The sequence below is a fragment of the Chiroxiphia lanceolata genome, chromosome 11, assembly GCF_009829145.1.
Source record: "Chiroxiphia lanceolata isolate bChiLan1 chromosome 11, bChiLan1.pri, whole genome shotgun sequence".
Lineage (NCBI taxonomy): Eukaryota > Metazoa > Chordata > Aves > Passeriformes > Pipridae > Chiroxiphia > Chiroxiphia lanceolata.
In genome coordinates, this window is record NC_045647.1 from 3,286,092 (window position 1) to 3,312,926 (window position 26,835).

A 26,835-nucleotide genomic window follows, 5' to 3' on the forward strand; every position below is an offset into this window, starting at 1 on the left:
TCCTCTAAACAAAATATCTCATGTCTTTAATAACCTAAGCTGAGGTTTTGGTAGAATTAAAACCTCCCATCTTGTAAATGTTCTATATTTAGTAATCTTGAATAGTACATCAGGCAATTTGTTGGAACAAAGGATACCATGGGTGGTGGGTATATGATTTTGTATTTAATTGTATTTGATTAGGAAAGTTACCCAGCCCATCACTCAGCTTTCAGGACAGCCATAAAATGCCTTTGCCTTCCACTGAATTGCCAGCCAGGCCTCCAGGCAATCAGGCTGGTTTCTGCTTAACACTTCAGCTCAAGGTTGCCAATTAATAGGTAATGATAAGAACTGATCTGTTGCATTTTAATAGATACGACAAAATCAGGAAGAGGTGCTGCGAAAATAACTTGAAATATAGGAGACTAGTCGTGTCTTAATGCCTAGGAGCTGCAGATGTTCAAATTACTGTAATGCTATTAAAATGGGTGTCTATTAATACACAAATATTTCAATGACACACAAAAGCAGAGTCAAACAAAAACCTGAAATAATGATGAAACTAAAATTGCCTGTTTATTGGAATTGGCCTCCCACCACTTATTTCTAATAGGTAAAAGGCTGTACCTCTGACAGTACCACTCTCACTCCACTCTCTCTCCCAGAGTTCACACATTGCTTTTATGCCTCCATCTACCTATACGTGAAATCATTTCACCACTTTAATTTTCTTTCTCTGTGATTTCAAGATCTTGTATATCAGTTTGCACTCGCTGGGCACTTAACCTTCCTATTATCATTTTCTTTCTGTGCCACGCTCTCCAGCCCAATTGCACATAATTCACTTTCTTTTATGGGTTTTGGATTAGTCACTGTGGTCTGATGTAGGTCCTGCCTGCATTAAGGACATTTGCATCCATATAACACCACTGCTGTGGTTATTACAGCAGCATAAACCTTTAATGCACATAGGCTGTGTCAGGGCAAAGTGAGGCTTCCAGTGCTGCAGTTTAATCCAGTCACATAATTAATTTCCTTAATACAGACAGGGCCTCTCATTAGCCTTCCCCCCCCAGCCCTTCCCTCCTGCTGCTCCAAACACCAGTTACACTCTCCATTTATTAGCACGAGCTGGAGTTCGTGGAGACAATGAAATGGGAATTTTAAATCGATTGGATTTGATGCCAAGGGAAATTGGACCAGAGCATTGCTGGATGCTCCTGAGAACACTATCCTTTTTAACATAATGCTTCCCAAGCCCAGGGAGAGTAGGGTTCTCCAAAACAGGGACAAAATGCAGCACGAAGAGCACGGCTGATATTGGTGTCAGTGGTGGGAAGATCAAGGATGTGAGATGTGAGGTGACTGTGGACCAAGCACAGGAGTGAATGCAGCTTTTCCTGTGACACCACCACCACAAGGAATCTCCCTGTGCTCTGGAGAACTGGAATGCTGTCTTGTGATATAGATATTCAAAAAAACATCTAGCCACTACAGCTGACTTCAATTTTGAAAGAAATGCATAATCTACTCACTGTGCCTGCAGATCAAGCCTCAGATTAGTTGATATTGATGTTGGCTTAAAGAGAGAAGCATTTCTTAAAAATTAGAAAGATTAAATTTACATTAAGCATTTATCTTTAAATAAGATTCCCATAAGTATAAATGGGAAAAGTCAATTTTCTACTCATTTAACTGCATCCAAAGCATCACATATTTTGTCCATAGATTTTTGTCATTGACATTATTATGCCTGAAAGTATGATTGGAAAAGGTGGGATGCTACAACCTTTACACACAGAAAGACAGAAAACTAAATTTTCAACTGTTTTTGAATTTATTTTAATATTCTGCTTTCTAGTGGCTGTTTCAGATTAAGTTAATTGATTTATCTACCTGCAAAGAAACTGATAGCAGTGATTGTCAGTGGTAAGACCAGACTAATGGTCCATCGAGTCCCATTGACTAGATCCTGTTTTGACAATGTCCTAGAGGTGTTTTACAAAACAAATTCAATTTAAGCTTGAGGTGAGTTGGTATTTCTGCCAGTGGTATGAAAAAGTCTTCAAAGGCTAAGGCAGGTGGGAGATAAGTGATGATTGATTTTTTTCTGGAGGAATTTATGGTGTATCTGAGTCAACTTGTTACTGGTGGCTAAATTCCCATCTAAAAACAAGGTTCGTCAAAGCAGGACACAAAGAGTTCTACAGGAAATCCATGTGCTGAAAACGTGAACATGGTAAGAGAAATATTACTTGAAAATATATAAAATAGACGTAGCAGCTATGGCAGAGAGCAGTGAGGGGGTGCAGCTAATAGGAGCAAGAGCTCACTTGATAGTTTAGGTCTACACCAGCTGGCATCAGGGTGGACAAGGTTAAGTTGGGTCTTCAAAACAAATTATATTCATTTAAGTAAGTTTAAATATGACATTAATGTACCTGATTACACCTGCGCTCATAAATTAAAAGTGCTTTTTTTCCCACTTTAATTCTTAGGAAGTATTAATTACACACCACTAGAGTAGATGCATCCCTGTTCTTCACATATCGTTTCAGAGACACGTCAACAGGGATGTTCGAATGACAAGTGGAAATGAAAAAAAAAATCATTAGCTGGAAGTAGTGTGAGACCTGTAATTAAGTTGTTATCATTGCACATGGATATTGCAGTTGGTCCAGAAGCCCCAGATGGCAGAAGGGCATCACAGGATCAGGTACTGTGTGAAAACACGCCAGGCAGCCTCAGAGAATTTACTGTCTACGACTTGCTTACCTTCAGTAGGTATATGGGGATACTGCAGGTTTGCTGTGTTTTCTCAAGTAAATACAGGAAAAACACTTACAAACCCGCTGTTTCTACATGCCTGGATTGCTAGATAATAGGTGAGGGAAAGAATGGGGTTTGTCCTTTTTAACTTGTCATCTCAAAGATTAGAGTCATCTTTTCGACCTCACAGTCTCATAAAGTGCCTCTCTGGCAAACTTAAAATAAAAGCATCTCTTGTGTGGTGTAACTCGACACCTATGATAGGAATTTGAAGTCCTTGACTTAACTGAAATTGAAAACATGTATTTTTTGGCCGCAGCAGTCCGACTGTGGGTCCGGGCTGGAGGTGACAAAGGACACCAGGGAAGGCAAACTGCAGAACGCATTTTCAAAATTTTAACAGCCTCAGTGGTCGGTCAAGCATAAAAATACAGGCTATCGTTCTCACACTGGCCTTGCACAGCTAAAGCTGATATTTCCACGTGGAGAGCTGTGCCATAGGGCCATGACCTTGTCAGCTCTCATAAGCCCCAGTGAATCGGGTGTCGTGAATTCTGAACGGCAGAACTCCGAGGAAGCCAAATCTGCATTCGGGTTTTGCTCCTGGGTCTGTGCTGTCACTGCCCCACAGAGGCGTCCACAGCCACCACACTCCTACCTGAGCTGGAGTTTGCTGTGAAGCTAAGGCTTGACCCCAGTCCTATCATAATTCTTTGTGCAATAATAGCTGAGAGTTAATATCATCTTCTAGGCAAAAGCCCAAAGTGGAGGTTTAGGGATGTGGTGGAGTTACCAGACTGTAATACAGCAGCTGAGCTACACAAACAGGCTGAGTGCACGTTCCTGCTCCGTGCCAGGGCTGAGCTGAACTGTATTGGTACAAATCTCAGTGCTCAGCTCCTGTACAGTAACTCGTTAAATCACTGTAATTCTATCAGCTCTATGAGTCCAACGGGACCACGCTCTGCCAATTAAAAATGCATCCTGTTTTTCTGAGATAATTTATTTTTTGACATCCCTTCCTCAGATCAGCGCCACATTTCATTACAGAAGTGGCTACATTTCAGTGCTGGACATTCCTTAATTACAGACTTGTACATGCATAGAAAAGTAAGGACATCTTTTCAGGTCAGGGCTCCTGCACTAAGTCTGGGTCAACAGATGCCATGCAAGTTTCTCCTAGTCCCCAGAGGAGACTGTCACCACTTCCCAGCCAGCACATTTCAATAATTCACAACAAAAATGGACAGAAAGGGAAACAGAAGTGGCAGTGACTTAAATCTTACTCGTTGAAGAAGAAAACTGTTTTCCTCATGTCCTTCGCTCCGATGCCCAGAGAGCAAAGCATTGCCACCCTGTCCAAGATCCCTCTGTGTACCACAGGACAGTCATCGAGTCCTTTCTCCCTTCTGGGCAGGTCCCCAGCACAGGAAGGACATCAACTTGTTGAAGCAAGTTCAGAGGGGGCCACCAGGATGATCAGAGGGCTGGAGCAGCTCTGCTGGGAGGAAAGGCTGAGAGAATTGGGATTGTTCAGCCTGGAGAAGAGAAGCTTCAGGGTCACCTAATTGTGGCCTTCCAGTGCCTGGATGGGCTGACAGGAATGATGGAGAGAAACTATTTACAAGGGCCTGAAGTGACAGGACAAGGGGGAATGGCTTCACACTGCCAGAGAGTAGGGTTAGATGGGATATTAGAAAAGAATCCTTCCCTGTGCAGGTGGGGAGGCTCTGGCACAGGTTGCCCAGAGAAGCTGTGGCTGCCCCATCCCTGGAAGTGCCCAAGGCCAGGTTGGACAGGGCTTGGACAAACCTGGTCTAGTGGAAGGTGTCCCTGCCCATGGCAGGGAGGTGGAATGAGATGATCTTTAAGGTCCCTCCCAACGCTGAACATTCTGTGGTGCTGTGACTGATTGTCTTGCATTGACACTTCACTGTGGGTGGGAAGCCAAAGCCATCCTTGGTGTATCTTGGCTTCCACTGAAGCACAGCAGGCTAATGCACACTTTATTATAATGTACTCTTCCCTGTGCTTTGGGATGCTAAAAGATAATAGAGGTTTCAGGAAACTTAGCACTATTTGTTATATAACCTGCTGAAAAAAAAAAAAAAAGAGGGGGAAGGGGGACTGAAAGAAATTCTGCTCAGCCTTAATTACAGCAGCACAGCTCTAATACAGCGATGAGCTGGAGCCAGACTCAATAAAACCTCCATCCGGCTCCTGCACAGCGACCTACGTGAACCTGATTCTTTCCCTGGGCTTCCAGCCCAGAAATTAGATGGGAGTTTTTATTTAAGCCTGTAACGCGTCAACTTTCCCCGTCATTCCTAAGCTCGCTGCGGGAGCACATTTACCCTCCCCAGGTGGATTCCAGAGGGGGCTCTGGGGGAACCCACCATCACCCGGCAGCGTATCCCCGGGAGAACTGAGCTGAGCTGGGCTGAGCTGGGCTGAGCTGAGCTGAGCTGAGCTGGGCTGGGCTGGGCTGGGCTGGGCTGGGCTGGGCTGGGCTGGGCTTTGCCGGCCCGGGGGCGGTGGGTGCGGATCGGGTGGGCGGGAGATCGGGTGGGTCCCGCCCCGCCGCCCGGAGCGCGGCGAGCGCCGCTCCAGAAGAGGCGCCGGGAGCCGCGGGAGCCGCAGGATTACCCGGAGCGGCTCCGCCGGGAAGGGCTGCGGGCACGGCCGGGGGCGGCTCGGCGGCAGGTGGGCAACTCTGGGGAACTAAGTTGCGGTGCGGGTTGGGGGGGAGCGCCGAGCCCCCCGCATCCCTCGGGAGGGATGGAGCGGAGGAGCCGAGCCGGGGCAGCGGGGCCGGGGATGCTCCGAGCGGTGCCGGGGCGAGCGCCGGGAACACGGGGACGGCTCCGTGTCTGGGATCGCAGCGGTGCCCCCGGGGAGGGTCCGCGCCGGGCTCGGGGGGATGCTGAGCCAGGTCCTGCTCGGTCCGTGCTCCTGCAGCGCCTGATTGATCCCCGCTGATCGTATGAGCTGCCGGAGCTGCCGTCCCGTCCCCGCAGCTCCCCCGACGCCGCCCCTTCCCGGGGGGAACGCTCCGTGAGCCGCCCGTGGGTCCCCGGGGGTGGGAGAGCGCCCGGGGCTGGGTAGTCTCTTGGTTGGCGTAGCGTTTGGATCTCTGGGGTTTTTTTCCTCGAAAATTGTGTTAAGCGAGTCTGGAGTTGCTCAAGTTCTAAAGCTGCGCTGCTCTGGCGTTGCTTTTAATTAAGGACTAATTGTCTCGAATGCGAGAAGGCGCGCACATGAGCCTCCCGCCCCCCAGCTCTGATACCGGTGGGGATCTGGCGTGTTGGTTTAAAACAACTCCCACACCACTCCGGAGAAGGCGTTTTGAAAAGCTTTTTCTTTTTCGTCGTGAATAATGACTCTGCCCTTTCTGCACGTCACTCGGGGCCGTTGAGTTTTGACCAAATTCTGACGAAACCAGAACTTTCCCCTCGGACACGGGAGGAAAGATGGTGCTGGACGCGAAGTTTCTGTGCTATCTCGGTGGCTCGGCACAGCTGCGGGCTCCGCTTCCCTCTGCTCTCTGCAATATCCTTTCTGCAGGGTTTGCCGGCTCTGTTCCTTCTCTAACTAGAGCTTTGCCTTCTCTTATGGAACTTTTTTGATTTTTATGACTCACACCTTACTGGGTACGAGCTGCTCATGTCCCCAGCATCGCTGTGTGACCTTGTTGCCAATTAAGCGTGGTGCCTGGCTGTGATTAACCTAAATCCAAGCACCATTTTGTTGGATGCGTCGGAGAGAGATCAGTTCATTTCTGATGTGAAATGATCCAGCAATAACCTTGGGTGCAAGCTGGTTAGTCATGATTACCTTCCTGGAGGCATTGACACATCCCCAAAATGACTTCCATGCTGATTTCTAGCTGTCCTGAAAGTGCTTGTTTTGTATGAGGGGAATATTGTCATTATCATGAGTGTAAAAATGTAAAAATAACATTCAAGTCCTTAGGAAGGGCAGGCAAACTCTGCAAAGTATTGACTGTGGTATTCTGCAAGAGAAACTTAAACTATGGTTTAAGCTGCATGCCAGGTTTCTTCAGTGATCTATTTTTTTTAATGTATATGGAAGGTTACGAACAAATTATTAAAATCAGTAATGGAAATGCTGAACTAACTTTTAAGCATTAAAAGTGTACTCCACGTGGAATTGTTCCAGAAAGTTATTTATTATGCGAGAGACTTACCATATTAATCTACCAAATAAATTTGTGAAAGCATTTGAGGGGAATAGTTGGGGGAAAGTGAATAATTCTTGCTCAAATGCTGCTGGTTTGGTGTTGGGGCTGAAGTTTCACGTCGTCCCAGTTGAGGTCTCTATCCTGCCACGTTGGCACTTCCCTTGTTCATCAGGGCTCCTACAGCCTTGATAGTGGTTTTGCTTCTCTCTATTACTCTCAGCATTGCCTGGCACTGCAGGGAATGAACTGCAGGCTCGGAGCTGGAAGCGTTGGTGTTTTCTGGGAATGTAAAGCAGTGGGAGGCACCGCTCGGGTCCTTGTTGAGGGAACAGGGGGTTTGTGAGTTGGCACTGGCATTTGCAGTGAGGTTTTTCCAAAGTTGTTTGGTTGCTCAATGAATAGAGCATCAGGTAGGGGTTGCCTGATTAATCTGAAACATGGTACCTTTCATGTTAAACCATGAGATTTTTTTCTGTGGGGTTCAGATCCGCTCTGGAATGGTGGCAAGCTCTGGCACTCTTTCAGCTCTGATGCTGCTGTGACCTGAGTTAGGGTCTTGTCCAGAATGTGTGTGTCCAGCTGGCAGATCCCTGGGCTTGTGGATATGTGAGTTACAGACCTACCAAAGCAACTCATCCTTTAAATTCCTAGAGATCACGTCACCGCAGCCAAGGAGCGATGCCATATTTTCATGTCACTTTTCTATAATGCTTCTCTTGGAGTTTTCCACCCACAAACGCTTCCAACAGCTCTGCAGGGGCGGTGGGTTTGGTTGTTTGTTTTTTTTTTCTGAGCAAGACTCGCTGTCTTTGATGTTGTTTGTGTTTATGTTCTTGTGGTATTTCTTGTTTCTTGTGGGAATTTTCCCATTGCAATACCACAAGAACATCTTAATGTTATTGTGATACTGCAGCGGGAGATTTCTGCAAATAGAGTCAGTCTTTTTGCTGTTTTTCCTGGAAGAGGCTGATTCTTACAAGTGACATAAGCTGATGGGTTTGTATGTGTGTAAGAGATTATCAGGGTTTACTTTGATACCAGAAGACACAGCTTAAGTGCAGTTTGCAAACAAGATTTTTCATGCATTTCTGATGGCATGGGACTGTTGTCTGAGCAAGCCTGCAGGGAGAGGGAAGTTATTAGTGATGAGGAATGACTCTGGCTGGAGGTGAGTATCCCTCCTGAGTATAAAGAAGACTTTGGATGACCTGAGAAATAATTATAAAATGGGTCTTGATTTACTAGAAAAGCAAGGAAAAGGTGAAGTTTGTTCATCTGTGAAGTTACTTTTTGTGTGTGTTAGTTTTCGCCCTTCTTGGTGCTCAACTTGGTAGCGAGGTCTGTCTTGTTCTCATAGCAAATACATAACCTTCTAGTTCATATCTGGAAACCAGTGAACACTGGATTATAGTCCCATAGGATGTATGCACTCATTAAAGTTGAACACTACTGAGGGTAGAAGTGGTGAGAAATGATTTATTCAAGGGACTTTTGTAATGGAAGCGTTGCTTAAGCTCATGGGTGATGTCAAGATGGATTAAAAGGCAAGATATTTTGAAATCAACTTTTGCCTGAAGAAGTTGAGGAACTTACAGGTTTGGTCCTTCAGACCTGAATCTGTCACAGGAGTCATCTCTGGAAATGGATTTGCCTTGGTGCTCATGCTCTGAAGTGGTTGCTTTGTTGTTGCTGTCCTTAACAAAACATACCTGTGGTGACAGCAGTTCTTTGTGTCCCAGCAATTTGTGTTTGTTTGGTGTTTTGCAGCTCTACAGCTGGTCTTCCTCAGAGGCAGCTTCTCTCAGCCAAACCAGGGAAAGCTCAGTCAGTGATTATCCCATTAAAAACCAACTAAAATGTGGAAAAATGAAGCTGGTAGAGCTGTAGCCCTCTCTTGTGCTGACATCTCCACCTTGGGCTCGGTGAAGCTGTTTGAGTCATAGCCTGAACTTCTCAGAGTAGATTTGGATATGTACATTTTATAGCATATGGTGTAGGAGAATGAATTAGAGGGAAAAATTAAATAATCATCAGTGGCACCTGGTAATGTACCTTAACTAGGAAAGGATTAGGTAAAGGCTGCAGGTTTGCATAAGCTGAGAAGTGCTTTGCTGTTCACAACCACTGATTCTGTGCTCCAAAGGCTACAACTGTTCTCTTGTCCGTTGAGACAGATGAAAACCAGCTCAAAGTTGATGGCCTTTCAAGCAAAAGCGTATCCAGGAGAGACTGGGTAACAGAAGTGGGAAGGGTGGAAAAAGCTGTGACTACAATCAGCTAAAATTTACTATACATAATTTATTTTTAGCATCCTCTCTAATGCAAAGACAAGAGCTAATACAGAGGGAAGGGGAGTGTCAGGAGCTCAAAACTCTTACGGATTCTCAGTCTTGTATGTGGTTGAATGAAGAGTGAAGGAGGTGGGCAGCTGATGAAATGATGCAGGGTTTTTTGTTTGTAAATCTGAAGTCTGCATGTTGACATTTGGTCTGAGAAAACATCAATGGAAATACAGCTCATAGTGTCTATAGCATTGCCTTTATTTTGAAAGAGCAGTTTTATACTACTGAAGTTTCACTTTTTAGATGTAATCAAGTGTAATGATATTCCTTAAAATCAGCATAAATGATGTGGGATTTTTTTTTCCCCAAACTATATAACTTCCAAGTATCTTTCTCTTGAAAAATATGTCTGTTGATCAACATAAAAAATAATAAACAGGCAAAGTTGCTACATTTCCAGCTGGGGGAAACAGCAGTGGGAGCTCCTGAAGTTGTGCTCGGCGCTGAACAATCACACCTGCAGATTGCTTGTGCTCTCCTGGAGAAACTTATTTAGTGGGAACAGACAATATTTGAAATCTGGATGTGTGTTTTGGGGTTTTGTTAATCCTGACTGCACACAGAAGAAACTTTATCTGTGTTTGACTGTGATCATGACTGCAGAGCTACCAGGATGGTGGGACCTCAGAAAATGAGACAGAGCAACAGGGCTGTAAAAGGCTTTGGAATAAGTGGTCAGATAATAGGGAAGAAACAGCAGGGATGACTAGACTTGTATGGGAAGTTCTTGTAAGTCAAGTATTGGATGCTGGAAAATGCAAATACTACATTTCTGACCTGCAGTTTGAGGGGGAAACACAGGCTGTGATGGCAGGGAGTGAACAGGTGTGAGCAGCAAGGAACTTAAGGAAATCTGATTTACAGGACAGTGCCACCAACCTCCCTGCCACCCTGGGGACCTGTGTGCTCCCTAATATGCTACAATTCCAACAGCTGAGGGTGGAACGAGGCTCCTGTGCTGCCTCTCCACCAGGTGTGTCTGGGGAGGGCAGGTGTCTCTGCTTTCTGATTGCAGTCCAGATTGTTTAAACTGGATCAGCTGTTACAAATTAGTCCCTCCACACTGGATTTAAATGAAGAAAACAAAATAAAGTGGGTTTTTTAACCACGGTAAGTCACTTGTGTAGTGCAGTGCCAGGGAAGCTGTGGACTCCAGCTGGTTCCAGAGACCAGAGGCACCAGGTATGGGCAGGTTTCTCACCTATTACTACAGATCTATTCGTATATGCTGTTCCTTTGGTTTTGATAGGTATAGTTGGAGATAGACACATTTGTACATTCAATTATAATGGAGAATTGAGAAGTCTTGACTTCTGCTGTAGTTTCAAAACAGTAGTTTGAGCTTCATTGAAAGTTTATGGTTAAATTCAGTTTACTTTTCCATCACCACTTTAATCCAAGTGTAATGGGCTGGAGCATTCTACCTCAATCCTGGAATTAACCATTCTAAACACGCACTTCTCCTTATTCCTGTGTTTTGTGTACTGACTCATTTAAAAAAAAAAAATCCTGTCTTTCTAGCAATGCTGAAATCCCAGTGCCATGGTCCTGATGTGGGAAGTGTATTTCAGTTCAATAGGCCTTGACAACTCTGAAGAGTATTATTGCTCAGCATGTTTAGGTCTCTTATGGAATTTAAAATATAATAAATTACAGCTGTTTGGAGCTGTAAACCTCTCTTTGGAGTAGACTGGTAGGGAAAATTAACTGGTTTTCCACAGTCTGACTAAATGTGAAGCATGGCCAGCTTCTGTTGTGCTTGTGCTGAGGTCAGGACAGTAATTTCCAACGTGCTGCAGTGCTTGACTACATAAGGAGCAATCCTGTCTAATCCAATCCAGAGCAGGTCAGTAAATGATGAATTCTGTTTAGCTTTGCAAGCATGCTGATTTTCATAGTTCATTTGCAGCAGTCTCTGCCTTGCAGACGCTCCGTGTGTTGAAGGTGGGGTCTCTTGGCGTTGCCAGTAAGACCTGTGAGATGAAAAATAGTGTTTTAATGATGTATTACTGTGGAGATATTTTATATGGAGAAACTGGAAAATTCAGCTGGTATGGTTGATGCAGAAACCATCATTTATTTTCCTGCATGTAGTGAAGTGTTTTGGTTTCATCCTGGCTTCTTAAGGCTGATTGCAGTCACCAGGGTGTGTCTGTGCTGCCTATCCATCTGTCCTGCTGGTGGAGACCAGTTTGTTTCTAAAATCATGAAAACAGGGTCTTCCTTTGCTCATATGAGATGCTGGAGCATCTCATAGTAGCCCCTGGTGGTACTGGGTGGTGGGATTATGTGTTGGTAGAACATACATGTGCAGTTTTTACATCAAAAGCTCATGTCTGAAATATCAGCATTTTCTGTGACTTCTTTCTTCATTTAAATGAAAACTTTTAAGTGCTTGCTGCTGCAAGTGTAGTGCAGGTTGTTGTGTGGGCAGAGCTGAGTGGGAGGAAAGCTCTCTGCAGCATCCTGGGTTATTTAACATCTCAGCCAACTGTGTTGATGTAGGTTGTAAATGACAATAAAAAGAAAGGGCTGTCTATGCATGTATGTGTTATTAGGGTAATTTATAAAGCAGAGGATAGGCTGATAGCACTGCTGTTAGGTCACTGCTTGACCACCAGTACCTCTTTACCTCTGAAGTGTCTTGTGCTCTGGGAACAGGCTGCTGGAAAATGAAATAACAGCAGTGAAATGTTTGTTGTGCTTCCTAAAAACAAATACTCTGAATAAACCTTGGTGATGAAGAGCTATCAGCTCACACCCTATTACATATGTGCATTTCTCTTCTGTTATTAACATCAGAATAACCTCGAGTTTCTGTGGTTTGTGGTCTTTCAGCTGGGCAGTCCCTCTCATCAGTTTGAGTGTTTAAATGTATGTTTTTAGCAATGTACTCCTCCTCTGGATGGAGATTTATGGATGCTGCAGAGCTGTTCTGTGCACTCACTGGGTTGGGGGGTGTGTGTAGTTGGCATATGAAAAGCATCTGTTTGCACACTAAACTTTTTACACCAGAGAAAATACATCTTGTGTGTGTGTGTTTACTTGATCAAACAACTCCCTGCTAAAACTGGTAGGAGGTGGCTGGTTAAATTCATGCTGAAAACTCTTTTTTTTCTTCCCTTAACGTTGGGCTGGGTGCCAGTTTACCTGGCCCTGTGCTTAGCCCAGAGCTCTGTACACAGCCCCATGAACTCTGTTGCCATCCCTGCCCAGCTGCACTGGAAGTGCACTTAAATGATTTTTTTTTTTTTTTTCTTCTCAACAAGATAAAGGGCAGCAGCTGCTCATGTGTGACCCTTCTCCCATTCTTGGGCATTTACTTGTTTGTCTGTTTTCTCCTCTTGACTAAGCAAGAGTCAGCTGTTGTCCCAGAAGTAGCTAAATTAATGTAAACCAGAGTTATTTTCCTGTTCTCCCCTATTTTTGAGGGTCTGCCTCCTCACACAGCACTGTTCCTCTCGTTGCTTGTCTCACATCGTTCCTGTTCTGAAAATCCTGTTGAAATTATAGTGGAAAAAGCCATGAAGCCTTAGAGAGAACTGGCAGACAGTTCCTAGAATCAAATACAGTTGCTGAAGTGGTTGCATGTATATCGTAGTTTTCCTTTTAGATGTTTACCTTAATCTGTTTATAGATCTTGCAGTTTTTCAATTTCTCGCTATAATTTTTGTAACTATTGGATTTTGAATCTCACATTGACTATTTTTGCTGTCGTATTGCTAAAGAAAATACAAATTGCTATGGCTTTGGAAAAGAGCTGTGTTTGTAATGCTTTAAAAGCTGCAGTTTAGTCTCCTCGAGCACTTTTTTTCCTTGATAAGCTTAAAATGTAAACAGAAAAGGTGTTATATCTAAAAGTGCTGTTCTTCTCTGACTGTTAAATGAAGAATAAGTAGAGTTTCCTCCCCTCTTCTCCAAGAATAACAGGAGATAGTGGGTTTTACTTGGCACTTTTTATAGCAAGCTCTCCCCTGCCACGTAACTGTGGCTCACACACTAAAATCCAGGTACTACAAAGTCCCAGTATTTCATTGGGTGCATTTGGAAACAAGTTTTTCTGTGGACACAGATCCCTCCTACAGAACAGCTGAAATAAGTTGAACCTTCATGGAGAAACACACCTTCCTCTTCAAAACCACGGTCCTCAGGAGCCCGTGGTTGGAGAGCCGAGTGGTGCCCTGGCCTGGTGTGGGACACCACTGGTGTGTTCCCTGGAAGTGATGGTGGCATTTTCTGCCTCTCCATAAGTCACCGAGGTCCAGAAAAGGATCGTGGACTCTTCTCAGCTTTTTCCATGTTTTTCTTCAACAGCTTCTAAGGACTGTAGAGTCTTTCCTGTTTTTTGTTCGTTCAGTTCCCAGCTTTGATGGAACTTCTTTAAGACTGTTCTAAGACTTCAAGGCTTTGAACTTCTCCCCTTCCTGTCCCGTGAGGACTCTTGTCTAGATCCGTGGTGGGTTGATTGGTTTATTTTCAGATGAAAAATCCAAACAACTTACCATAAGTCTGCTTGGTGACTAGAACAACAATAGTATTTATAGTTGTTTCCACAAGTACTTCTAGATGACCACAAAGTAGCTTCTTCCTTGTCAGGCTCCACTTAGAAATGTGAAATAATCTCTTGCTCAGAAGCTGGGCTTGCTATGCTGTGTCCATATCATGTATGGCAAACATCAAGGAAAACAATTGTGGGACTCACCACTCTGTTAAATTGTACCTGACTTGAGTGGGCTGGTGGTTTTTTGGGGGGAATTGGATTTTTTTTCACTCTCTCAGTGGTAAGAGGGCAGAATGACAGTACTCATGAAGTATCTGTCCCAAGTGTAACTTGAACAGTTTTGATATCACTTGCTGAATGTTCTCCAGAGTTAAGAAAGTTGCATAAGCTCCTTATCTAAAGCTAAGCAGCTTAAGGAAGTTGCAAAGCTCCACCACCTCGTGCTTCTTGATGTTGAGCTGTTTTAACATACAATCTTCTCTTCCCCCAGCATCTGAACATCCTGATGTTGCAGATTTTGATAACCTGCCTGGTTACCTGCTCGTGCCTCTGTCTTATCCCAAAAGAACAAAAAGCTGCCTTTGCGTAGTTGTGAATATAAAATTAAAACACAGAAGTAAAATGTATGAAACTGATAGAAAGCAGTGATAAGGTTTAGGATTAAACCTGAAGTTTTCTCCAGTCTGTTCTTGTTCTTAGATGGAGTGTTGATTACTTAATGCAGAGTAGGCATGAGTTCTGATCTGGGTTGTTAAATCCCTTTAATTCCTCACCAGGTATCCGCTGCCTTTTTGAGAACCGTGGATGCTGTCATGGTAGGTGTTTCCAGCTTGAAAAGAATTACAAGTCAGTCTCAAACATATAAATCCCTAATGACACAGACAGACTTCCCCTTAGTGTCCAAGGATGCTGTCTTTCCAGCAGATAATATTCCAGCACTCCAGATGTCTGGAGTGGCATCTTTAAGAGAACCAGGTTTCGAGTTTTTAGTTGGTGCATACAACATGACCCAGAAGGGAAAAATGTTATTTTTATTTTCTGCAGGTAACTTAGGAAAATAAGCAGAAGAAATATAGTCTTCTCTATTCTTATGCCCCTTTACAGTATTGTAACAAAGCTGATCTTCTCCCAGCCCTCACCTCCCAGCAGCAGGGAGAGAAAAATCAGCATTTCCTCTGTATTTTCAGAAAAATTTCAAGTGCCTCAGTCTGGGGAACAAGCACTGCAGACAGTGAACTGCCTGCAATTCTAATGGAAATTTCTTCTAATTCTACATTTGTAAGGATCCACATTTTTCCTTTCCAAAAGACTCAGCAGCTTGTCCAATAAGCCTAATTAAAGTTGGTAATGGACACACCGTTCTCGGATTGATTTATTCCTGTGCTTCCTGGGCAATAGTATTGCAGAGGGATTTGAAGTAGTGAAATGGCTCATGTGAAGACAAGTTGGGATACAAACATGGATGGCAGCAGGGAGCTGCTCTGAGTTTTTTATTTGCACAAAAGGTATGTTAATGTTGCAGTGATGGAAAAACTCTTGACACTCTACATTAGTTAAGTTTAACTCGTAATGAACGTGTGGAAATAGAGAATCATAGAATGGTTTGGGTTGGAAGGGACATTAAAGCTCATCTCATTCCAACCTCTGCCATGGTCAGGGGCACCTTCTACTGGATCAGGTTGCTCCAAGCACCATCCAACCTGGCCTTGAGAAGCCTCCAGGGATTTGGAGTCCACAGCCTTTCTGGAAAACCTCTGCCAGGGTCTCACCACCCTCACAGTGAAGAATTTCGTCCTTATATCCAATCTAAACCTGCCCTCCTTCAGCCTTTGCCTGTTCTCCTCTCTCTGCTTTATAGATGCAGGCAACTGTAATTCTGGGCACGCTTGTTATTTGTTATTTATCTGGTTCCTTTGCAAATCCTCCTGAGTGATGTATTATTCTGATAAATTCCACGTATTTTCTCTGCATTGTGTAGGGGACTTCTAAAAAATACAGCCCTCTGTTTCACTGGGATGTATTTTACATACCTTAGGCTTTTCTACCTGAAAGATGCTGGTACTTCTAGAAACAAAATCCCAGCAAGGCTTTATCATTAATTGACAAAGCTCTATTATAGTATTTTTCTTCTCCATGATGTCAAATATATGTATATCCAATTAATATTACAGGAAAGTGAAAGAAGTTTTGAAAGTCCCTTTAATATTAGGCTTTGAAAAACTCTGCTTCCTAGACTCACTGTGGTCAGGTGAATTTAATGGTCTGGTTAATCAAAAAACTCTTCAAAAGCCTCTGTAGAATTAAAATTACTTTTTATGACTTAATTGTAGGCACAGCTTCAAGTACTCTTGTCCAGGGATTTTTTTTGTAGATGAGTTCATGTTTTGTTCTTGCTTTATTGGTACTACTTCAAGCCAGGCATAATATGTTCTTTAGGTCGCTGTTTCAGCGTAAGTCCTGATTTTTGCCTTCCCTCTCCTGTGCAGTGAAGGATGCAGAGGTGTCCCAAATATTTTAGCAACTGCAGCACCTTTCATGTCATATGTGACAGATGTGACTATTCAAATTTCATGTTCAACTTAGAGCTTCTCCCTGCGAGGAAGAGTGAGAACTCATCTAATATATGTGTTGATGCACACATATATCCATTCCTCAGAGAGTATATTTTCTTTTGATAAGGGCAACTCCAGAAAAATGTAATGCAGAAAACCTTGATTTCTGGAGGAACATCTGGAAAATGCTATGGGATGCTGCCCTAGTTCTGAGAGGTTAGGGAGAAATATTAGGACTGTCCAGCAGCCTTTGCTCCTTTGGTTTTAGCACAGGAAAATACAAAATTTAGTGATGAATTAAATTTATGTAACATGTCCCTAGTGTGAACTAGTGTGAAGTCCTTCATGAAGGACTTCTGGTGTCTTCTGGCCCCTTCCTTCCTTTCCTGGCTCAGAACACAGGTATGTTGTTAAACTGGATGTCAACAGTTCCCACTCTGTGCTTTAAATCAAAGGTGGAAGTGCCTGTGGCTGAAGGGACTAAAGCAGCTTGTGTGCTTGTAGCCCACTGCAGAAGGGCTGAGCTTTCTGGCTCAGTGGGTTTATTGGTTTTTAAAGAATTATGAATTTCTTTAGAGGTCATTTCTGGAAAAGCACTTTCTCTTGGTCTGCAGGACACGATTAATGGCAAGAGCAACACCAAGTGCATTAAGACATGAAGTGAACCTTGGAGATCCAAAAGAAAAACAGCATCTTCTTGGGCCTGGGGCTTGTTGCTACTTTGCTGTTAGACATGGTGGAAAAGAATTGTTACTCTCTGAAGAAAAGGTAAAGGGATATTTGGGAAGTGGAGTTTTTTGGTCAGGAACGCTCCAAGTGTAGGTTTTTTGGAGCTGTATTTCAAACATACTTTGGTGCAATGAATAACCTCAGAACAATATTACTATTATTATTATTATTAGAATGAAATAAAACTCCTGAACCTCAAAAATTAAATTTGTTTGTCTCTCCATCCCCTTCCATGGGCTCTGTGTCACCCTTCTGCAGATTTGTTTTCCTGCCAAGGACATTTTGTATCTTGGTACTCTTAATACTGTACAAACCAATTAACCTCTCTCCCCGTCTCCTTCTCCTTCCATGTTTTTCAAACCTCTGCCAGACAGAGATTTCCTAATTTAAATTTAGTTCCTAATCAAGAAATTGATTTTGTTGTTGTTGTTGTTTTTTTTAGTACTTTAGATATTCTTAGGTTCATCCCCACTGAATTTTGTCTCAGTGGAACTCTCTGCTCTTTCCAGTTTTGTTTGGGTTTTTTTCTTTTAGACTGAAGCTGTCAAACTTATCCAGCAAAGCCAATAGTCTTTATCACATCTAACCTTGTGCTGATATTTAAAGAGATCTTGTTAAGTAATTTAAACACTGGGTTGGTTTTTTTCTCCCTAAAAGTGAGGCCTCGTTACAGATGAAGGATAAAAGAGGTGTTCCAGAGTTGTTTGGCAAACAAGTCTGGTTCTTTCTTTACTGCTTTTGGTGGATCAGCTGTATTTGCACACATTAATCTTGGGACAGACCCTCTTTTAGTGTCAATGAAAGACAACTCACAGGAAATTTAACCTCTGGTATTCTGCTTTTTCCAAATTATGGAGACATGAGGAAACAAATATGCCCAAATAATAATTATAATATCTAAATTATGCAAAAAATGAGATATTAACTGCTGTGGTTTCATTGTTCATCTTGCTTTCTCCTTCTTCCTGTTCCCATCATAGGGGTCTGGGAACTGTCCTCTTCCAGCAGTAAGTTAACTAAGCAAATGTGTATCTAAATTAATACTGGAATTAATTTTGGAACAATGAAAGGGAGCAGGAATGGGGAGGGCAAAACAGAGAGAAAGTAAGGAGGTGGTGAAGTGTTCTGTCAAAATAAAAATAATAAATAAATTACCATATTCTGTGGTCTTAATAGTAACCATAAAATGGTTTGATTATGTTACTGTACTGACATGTGCAAGCAAATCAGCCACACTAATCAACTGAACATCTGTAATGGCTTTAGCACTGTCTCCAAGGGGTATTATTTTGCCTTCTGGTGTGGTTTTTTTTTTTTTTTGTTGTTGTCTTATAATCTCACTTTTGGGTTAATAACTGTGCTACTCGTTTGAAATTTGGCTGAAAAGCAGTATTCAAGTTTTCAGGCAATGTCTCATAGTTTCTTTTTTTTTAAAAAAAGGAAAAAAAGGAAAAAAAGAAAAAAAACCTTTGCATAAAAATATTTGAGCATTTTATTTCAAGCCATAAGAGAGGAAACTCTCTTGGGCTGAATAACTTTTTGAGTGCAACTTCATAGACATCAATGCAGATTAAACTACCCTGGTCTCCAGAAGTAGAAGGGGAAAAAAAAGTGCTGAAATGGGTTCAGCTCTAACCATTCAGCTGTGACTCTGAGCTTTTCTTCCCTTTCACATCAGTGCTCTGTGCTGCAGGGGATTATTTTCTTGCATGTGACTTTGAGTGAGATAATCACAGACAGGATAGATTAAGGGTACCTGTGGCCATATCTCCTGACGCTCAGTTCCTTACCGAAATTGGTGAATTCTTCTCTCGAGCTCCTCCATTCCCAGGATAGAGATATTTCAAAAGAAGCAGAAAATGCTGGGAAAACTGTGTATAAAATGTAAATTTCACGTTTTTACCTTTATTCCCCTTGTTTACTTATATAATAGAAGCATTTATGCCATTTTGCCCTCGTGGTATCTTAGTTCTTGGGAATTAATTGTTCTTCTATCATTAAACAGAGACGATACTTCTCCTTACCTGTTACATGTCAGGCTGTAACCAGATGTGCTGGAGCATGTGGGGCAACGGGCTTTGGACATCAGGAGGAATTTCTCCATGGGAAGGGTGGTCAGGCATTGGAAGGGGCTGCCCAGGGAGGTTTGGAGTCCCCACCCCTGGAGGTGTCCAAGGAAGGACTGGAACTGGCACTCAGTGCTCTGGGCTGGGGGACAAGGTGGAGATTGGGCACAGGGGGGACTCTGTGATCTTGGAGGGCTTTTCCAACCTCAGTGATCCTGGGATTCCTGTGGGTGAGGTCTTGGTGAGGGATCCTGGTGGTGCTGTGTTTATCCTTCAGCCCTGTGAGGTGGTTTGATGGGAGTTACAGCGAGGAGTTGCCTTGACCAGTGTTTCACTTACCTTCTCCATCCCTGGAGGCGCTTTGAAGGATGCACTGACCTTTGGAGAAGACCCTCCAGAGGAGCTTTGGCTTCCCCACCCAAATTGCCCCATGTCTCACTGAGCTGTTCTCCACAAAATCTATCCAGTGTGTGCATATTGGTGTAAGGACTATTGTACTCCAGTGTGTGTGTGTGCTGACCTTAAAACAAGATTTACTGCCAGTTCAGTGATACATGTGACACCTCACCCTTGCCTAATGTGGTGAAAACTCTAGATGTCTCCTAGCTAAAGAGACAACAAAGGAGCCCTTGTGTTCACCTGGCCATGAGACAGAAAATAAACTTGTGGGGTCTCAGGTCAGCTTGCCTGTAGGTCATCTCTTCCTCTTGGCTTGTTTCTGTTCAGAGAAGAGAACCTTGTATTTGAGGCTTAGGGAAAGAAGAAAAAAGTTAATGTGGAGCAATGTGTGTCACCAGCAAGTCTGCACCAGTTTTAGTCTGGGGAATTTCGTTAATGTTGGTCAAGAAGAAACAAATGTGTAGTGTAATAGTAAAATACTAAATTCCCCTCTGTAAGTGTACAGATGTGCCGTAGGACCCATGCAGAGGACAAGCATCTCCCTCAGAGTCACTGAATGGGTTTGTTTGTTTGGGTTTGTGATGTATTAGCCCTTGTAATGGCTCCCTGCTAGGTTCTGTACAAAGCTGAATGAGTGGTTAAAAACCCCAAACCAAACCCAACCCAGCAGACCCTGCCATCAGACCCCTGCAAGGCTGCCTGGGAGAGGCTGCCCTGTCTTGCTCTGAGTAAATTGGCCAGAAAAGTCAGCATGGAAATGCATTATTAAAGAGCTTAAAATATGAAATCTTGGAGTCTTTTTCCATTTAGGAGCAAAGTTGAGTCCAGAGCTTTGTGGGAAGCCACGAGGCCCACCATGGCATTTGGATGGGAGAGGAGGAGCCCAGGCACTTAGAGGCTCATCCTCACATCTGTTAGGGATTTGTTTTTCCATTTCCATTCAAAACAGAGAAGTAACTGTACTGCTTTTCCTGGAAAATGCCTGGTTAATGCAATACACAGACCATCTTTCAAGTTTTGATTGGGTGTTTTAAAGACATGTTGTGCATTGAGGATTTCTTCCTGTATTTAGTTGGGCATATGACAAAAATGCCATTATAATTGGATGAATTTTCTTGTAGGCACTTGAGCCTTAATGAGACTTGGAAGAAGGAAAGAGAGGGTGAGAAGGAAGGGATTTTTCTGCAATTGTCTGTTTAGTTTACATTATTAGATTACTGCATATATTTTTTTATATTTTTTTTATATAGATTAACTGTAAATACTTTTCTATGTACATGTGTATGCATACACACAGCTGGCAACACTTTTTACTGTTTTACCTAAAAAATCTCAAAGGTTTTTCAAGCCCAAAGTGTACTGACTGGTTAATTTGTCAGCTATAAAGGTATTCAACACAGAATGATTTTTCTCATATGTTGCAGTTTAAATTGTCAGTATAAGAGAAGTTTAGTGGGTTGGAAATGTTGTTTCTGTCTGGTCTGATTGAATTTCTCCTGCAGTGAGAGAGACCAGAAAGGCTGGAGTGTACATTCTGATGAGTGTTTTTGGGCTTAAGAGCAGAAATACTTGTTAAAGGGAGTTCTGTAAATCAAAATAACTACTTCTTTACGCAAAGTTAGTTAAACCCAGGGCCCTATTGTTGTCAATTTTAGTGTATTTGGATGTTGAGAGTATTTTCACGTTGAGTTTTATATGCCTTTGAGTTGCAGAGTAATATATTGTCAGCACTTTTTAAGTGGATTGACTGTGTTGGTGTTTTACCTGGTGTCATTCAGTGAGCTGTGTTTTTTTTGTTTTGTTCTTCATTCTTAATTCTTTCCCTTTTTTTGAGTCTTTGTGTTGGGAGGGAGCTTAGGAAAGGCTTCAGGTTTGTGTTGGATTTTTTGTTCCGTTTTCCTAAGTGCTTGAAGATGGTCTGCTATTACTCTGTGGCACTTTGCTCCCTAGATGCCTCAGTTCCAGGTAAATGGAACTGCCTGAATTTCACCTAATGGGATTTGAAGCCCATCTCGAGGGCAGGATGTGTCTTGCTTGTCCTATCCCATGATTTTAAGGAGTCGCTGCTCTTGTTTATGGGAGAGAGATGGGGGAGAACGGCACGTTCCGTTAAAAAAAGATATTTGAAGTTTTAACTGTGGGCAGTAGGATCATCAGAAATTCAGCAGTCTTTAAATTTTTGATGAAGAGGGAACTGCTGACAAATTGCTGCAGGTGACCCTTGGAGCCGGGGCAGCTCCGATCAGCGTTCCCGGGGCTCCCCGGGCACACGCAGGAGGTGGATGTTAATGCCCACTGGGACACTGTGGGATGCACAGATCAACTCTGTTCTGGCCAAGGAATATCAAAGGGAAATTATGTATGCAATGGAAAGTGATGAGTTTTATTGGGGCAACCATGCAGGATAAAAGAAGCTTTTGAAGCTGTGATTTGTAGGAGAAGGACCCAAAGGTGCTTTGAGAGGAATAATGTGTTATTTGTGCATCACCAGAGACCTCTCTCCATATGTTAATACAAAGACTGCTTGTGTGGGAATGAGGAATGGCTAATAAAGGTATCCTGGGCTGATCCCACAGCGTGGGCAGCAGGGGAAGGGGCAGTTCTGTCCTTCTGCCCCCTCAGGTGAGATCCCCCTGCAGAGCTTCCTCCAGCCCCGATGAACCAGCACAGGAAGGACATGGAGCTGCTGGGGAGAGCCCAGAGGAGGCACCAAGATGATCAGAGGGATGGAGCAGCTCTGCTGGAAAGAAAGGCTGAGACAGACGGGATTGTTCCGCCTGGAGAAGAGACGCTTTGGGGTGACCTCATTGTGACCTTGCAGGACCAGAAGGGAGCCTGCAAGAAAGATGGAGAGAGATGGTTTGCAAAGACCTGGAGTGACAGGACAAGGGGGAATGACTTCAAACTAAAAGAGTGGAAATCTAGTTTTAGGTATTAGGAAAGAATTCTTCCCTGCGAGGGTGGGGAGGCCCTGGCACAGGTTGCCCAGAGAAGCTGTGGCTGCCCCATCCCTGGAAGTGTCCAAGGCCAGGTTAGATGGGGCTTGGAGCAACCTGGGCTAGTGGAAGGTGTCCCTGCCCATGGCAGGGGGTGGAATGAGATGATCTTTAAGGTGCCTTCCCACCCAAACCATTCTGATTCTAATGGTCATCCTTCTTTTCAGGGACTAAGTGTCGACTCCTCAGCAGCATCTCCTGCCATCCCAAGGTTTCCTGTGCTTCCTCTGCTGATGGGCAGTGAGTGAGTCCTCTGGCAGCCCTGGAGAGCTTGTAACACAAATGTAGAAATTATAGTTATTCTCCTTATGGAAATATAAATCAGGTCTCACCCTTTTTCCCCCAGTGCAGCTATACAAGGCATAGTTCATCCAACTTCATATTTGATTTTTTTTTTTCCCCCCAGTAGCTCTGATTTATTTATCATAATTCCAGAGCCTTAGATTATTTTAAAGTGAATTGTGACTTGCTGTCATCTGGGTTCAAAGAATTTCTGACCTCTGGAAGTACCTGTCTTGGAATGCCTGGTTGAAGGTGATGACCCATATGTGTTATCAAAAGGCTATCTGAAATTGGTAGGTTACAGGGGGAAAGCCTCAGGCATACAAATTGTCAGAACAGGGCCCTGAAAATAGCAGAGGAAATACTTTATTTGTGACAGGTCACTCTTCTGGAGGAAAAAAAAAAAAAGAGGACTTTTGAAGTTGGTTATTGGTTGGAAATACAGTTCTTCCAAGAAAGGAAGAATTAATGGACAGAGCAGAGGTTGTGTCATCAAGGGTGCATTGCAATTTTGACATTATGGTACATTAATCTTAGAGCTTTTAAATGCAGGAGGTTGTTGCACTGACGTGTAACATGGGGTGGGAAGGCATTTAATAATCTACTGAAATATAGAGAAATTTATTTGTACCATGTAATAAATGGAGGTATTTAAAATACCAGCAGCAGTTGACTGTTGGAGGTGACTGCATATGAATACATATTTTTAGATTTTATGAACACTTGTAGGCAATCTCAAACTTCTCTTTGTGCTAAATAGGCAAGACTGTGGGTTACCACAGGCAAAGAATTCTTCCCAAGACATTGCAGCTTGAAAGTACTCGGGTTTTAACATCCTTTTCTTGTGTATGTTTGGGAAATGCAGTTCTGGCACTGAATGAAGGTTTTACTTGGAGCCTGGAAGTGAGTTTGGTGGTAACTAGGGCACACAAAGTCTTATGCAGATGAACACTGCAGCAAAGCTGCTCCTCAGGGCACAGGAGCCATCCCAGGGCAGCAGGGATGGAATCTGTGCTTGCATCCGTGTCGGGACCATCTTGCCAATTGAAACCAACTGTCTTGGCTTAGGCTTGGACAGTTAATATTGTCCTAGTAAGTGCTAATAAGTGTCTTAATTCAATTTATCCTATGAGTTAGAGGTATGGTTTTTTAACTAGAGCCCTTAAAAATATTATCAGTTTATTTCTGATAAACTGGCTGGACAGAAAGAACAAACAGTATCAAGACATGTTTTAAGTGCTCCAGAATGAACCTTCTGTGGAAATATGCTTGGTCTCATCAAATTTTATATTTATCAATGTGTGGTTGTTTCATTAAGTGATGTAGAAAAGGGCAGTATAATTCAGATTTAATATCTGTATTTTGAATTTGAGAAAATTAACCTCCCCTATCAGTGTAACACCTTCACTGTGCCAACACCACAAATAGGTATAATTTAGTTTCTAATGACAGTAACTAAGCACATCATGAGACCTGAGTCACTGTGTTGGGCATCTGTCTGCAGTGTGTGTTGGCTCTGGGGTTGCTGTTGCTTCAAGGACTCACTAAATTCAAATTGTATCATGTAACTGATTAAAAGCAGGAGTTTAAAGAGAGTCTGATAAACATTTCCCTGTAAACTTCGGGAAGAATGCAAAGCTGGCTCCTCTGTTAAGTGCTCCCGAGGGCATCCCAAAACTGATTGAGGTGGGCTGTCCCTGCAGGTGATGCAAAGACCCCTGGCAGGATGTAAAGAGGCTCTTGAGCAGCTGGTGCACAGAGTTGTGGAAGGTGTGATGGTCTTAAAATAGAGTAGGATTCCTGAGGACTTCAAGATAAATGTCATCCCTTAATTATTTTCTTTTTGCGCCTTCACTGCCTTTGTTGACATGGAGGAACTCCCCGTGGGGAGGGCTCAGCTGAGCTAAAGCTTTTTCAGTGGTTATAGTTGTGAGATGGAATAACTGCAGGTACTGAGCTCAGAAAGCCCAGTTGGTGTGTTCAGAGGGTTGTAATGTCGTGATGGATGAGAGGAATAAAGCAGAGATGGGCTGTGACACTCGCTGGAGAAAGATGAGGATGTGGGGAGAGTGGGCATTCAATCACTACAAATGCTCTTTGCTGCAGTGGGAAAAGGAGGGACTAAAATAAGAATAGGGCTGGGGAAGATGCTCTGTAGACCAGAACCACCTGCATGATCCGTGTCCCGGGGAGATTTGGATCAAGTGCAGAGGATGGATGAGCTGGTGGAGCAGGGGAATGTGGCTGAGAGCGATGATAAATGCAGCGAGACAAGAGAAGTTGTAAGAAAACTCTGCACAGAACAGTTGTTGGTTCTTCTGTATAAAGCTGTTGTAAATGAATTTTGTATAAAATGATGCTTTTAACTAGGTCTGTGCTAATGACACGCTGGAGAGAAGTTTAATCCTGCTTAGTGCTTGGTAATAGAAAAGTTTCTGGGAAACTTTGTTCTCCCGTCTGTGCTTGCAGCCCAAGTGGATCAGGATGATTTGTGTCACTGCCGATGCCCCTGCAGGGACAGGGAGGCTGAGGAAGAGCCACAGGCACCTCACAGTGGCTACCTGGCAAGCAGCTTCCTAATGAGTGGTGCTGCTGTGCAGGCATGGAACAAAGATCTAATGAGACCCCACAGGAGTTGGAGCAACCACAGTTTTCCTTGGAGCACTGTTTTAAACTTTTCTTAGGAACAAACTGCAGTATTGCTTAGTGGGTTTTTAACCCTGTTCTTTGTCATGCTGCTTTCGCTTTTAACTGCTCAATTCTTTTTTTTATTTACAGCCTTTCAGGTGTATTAGGTGCACTTGTATTTCTTTCAGAAGAATGCTGCCACTGCTGGCTCTGTGATATTCAGTATTTCCTCTGTGTTTTGTTTCTTCAAAGCCTTCCCAATCTCTAACATTAAATTACTCAGATATCTTACTCTCTAGATTTGGCTGTTGAATCAAAGTTAACTGCTTCCTTCAAGTGATAAAAATCCCTTCTAAATTCATATCTTAAACTGGCACTATATCTATGTCAATGGAACTAATAACAGATAAAAGCTTGATTTTCAGAAATAATTTGTGGTTGGCTCTGGCATTGGACAGGTCTGTCCTTGCCTGGATACTTGTATATACCTTTAGCACTTTTGAGTTGGATTCATCTCAACAGAGACAGATCCAAGTGAACTGGGCTGTCTTGGTATTGAAGCCAAGTCTGGAGATTACCTGGTATCAGGGAAAGACTGGCTTGATAAATTCTGTGCAAATGGTTTTATTCTCGTTCTTTTTCGAAAGGCTGTGATTGTAGCATTTTTTAATTATTTTTTTTAAATTACTGAACATGGAGAGGCAAGTGTGTAGTTACCATACAAAGCTAGAATAGTTTCATCATGGCCCTGGTTCCTGTCAGACTTAGAGTAGGGACTATAAGAGGCAGAGGCTTGATTCACTGATGTGGAAGATTAACATTCTACCCCACGGGTATCCCTCATTGAAACCATTGCATTGGGTCATTTTTCACAGCTATTAATTCCATTTCGAGAGAAATTAGAAATGGGTAGCCCTCCCCCCAGGAAAAAAAAAATGAATAAAAAGGGCTACTTGAAGTTGCTGTGAGGTGTTCTACATGTTATCCAGGTGAGGCTCTGGCACAGGTTTCCCAGAGAAGCTGTGGCTGCCCCATCCCTGGAAGTGTCCAAGGCCAGGTTGGACGGGGCTTGGAGCAACCGGGGATAGTGGAAGGTGTCCCTGCCCATGGCAGGGGGTGGAACGAGATGATCTTTAAGTCCCTTCCAACCCAAACCATTTTATGAGTTTAGATTCGATGAGATTCTAGTAATTCCCTCCCTCAGCAAAGATACACTGACCTCTAGTGTCAGCACATCGGTTCCTTTTCTGTGCTGTGGTTTGGGATCGATACTGAAAAATAGGTTCTAGGTCTCTTTAGCTCAACTAAGTTCCAGGAATTCCTAATTAATTTAGTCTCAGTGACTCTACAAATTCCTCTAGCTCAAACTCCAAGTTTAATATGAACTT

The 26,835-nt window shown here is 43.2% G+C and overlaps 1 protein-coding gene across 1 annotated transcript in view; it reads left to right on the forward strand.

Annotated features, from left to right (window-relative positions):
• Window positions 1–5,335: 5,335 nt before the first annotated feature.
• The window catches only part of CNTN3 (contactin 3), a 104,301-nt gene continuing 82,801 nt past the window's right edge, over window positions 5,336–26,835 (forward strand). Inside the window, exon 1 of the mRNA XM_032699166.1 lies at window positions 5,336–5,454. The gene's annotated coding sequence lies outside the window, so the exon portion shown is untranslated. The remainder of the gene's footprint in view (window positions 5,455–26,835) is intronic.